This window comes from Chrysochloris asiatica, unplaced genomic scaffold (assembly GCF_000296735.1).
Source record: "Chrysochloris asiatica unplaced genomic scaffold, ChrAsi1.0 scaffold00525, whole genome shotgun sequence".
Lineage (NCBI taxonomy): Eukaryota > Metazoa > Chordata > Mammalia > Afrosoricida > Chrysochloridae > Chrysochloris > Chrysochloris asiatica.
In genome coordinates this window covers 224,899-225,805 of record NW_006409043.1, presented here as the reverse complement: position 1 = coordinate 225,805, position 907 = coordinate 224,899, and positions in this window count along the sequence as shown.

Genomic DNA, 907 nt, shown 5'->3' with positions numbered 1-907 from the left:
CAATTGTGAGGATGACACAGAACTGGGCAGTGTTTAGTATTGTTGAGCCAAAAATGACCTTAACCCGAATTTAGAGATAATCCCAGGAACAGATTTGATGCATTTGAAACTAATGCCTGAAATCCAGAAGAGTTAAGGGATGGTCTTACAGGAAGAAAACAAAACGTCATTAAGAAAACAAGAAAGAAAGAAAAGATCAAAATGGATGTCAGAATAGACTCTAAAACTTGCTCTTCAGTATAGAGATTGCTAGTGGAAGACATGAGGATTTTAAAGAGCTGAACAGAATATTTCAAAGGACAGTTAGAGAAGACAAAATCATTATTACAATAAAATGTGCAAAGACCTGGAGTTAGAAAACCAAAAGAGAATACACTCAGCATTTCTCAAGCTGAAAGAACTAAAGAAAAGGGCAAGTCTTGATTTGCAATATGTAAGGATTATATAGGCAAAATATTGAATGAAGCAAAAAGCATCAGAAGATGAAAGGAACCATAGTCACTGTCCCAAAAAAGAAATGATCAGTGTCTAACCATTTCAAGAGGCAACATGTGATCAAGAGTCAATGATACTGAAGGAAGACGTCCAAGGTTCATTGAAGGCACTGGCAAAAAACAAGGGACCAGGAATTAATGAAATACAAATTCACATCTTTCAACTAGCTGATGTGGCACTGGAAACACTCACTCATTTATTCCAAGAAATTTGAAAGACAGCTGCATGGTCAACTGATAGGAAGAGATCCACATTTGTGGCCATTCCTATGACAGGTGACCAAACAGAATGTGAAAATCGTCACACAGTATCATTATTATCACATTCAAGTCAAATTTTGCATGATGTCCTTCTTCATGGGCTGAACCCTCCTGTTAGTAAGTCTGAAGAATGAGAGAGGAAGTCTTGCTAT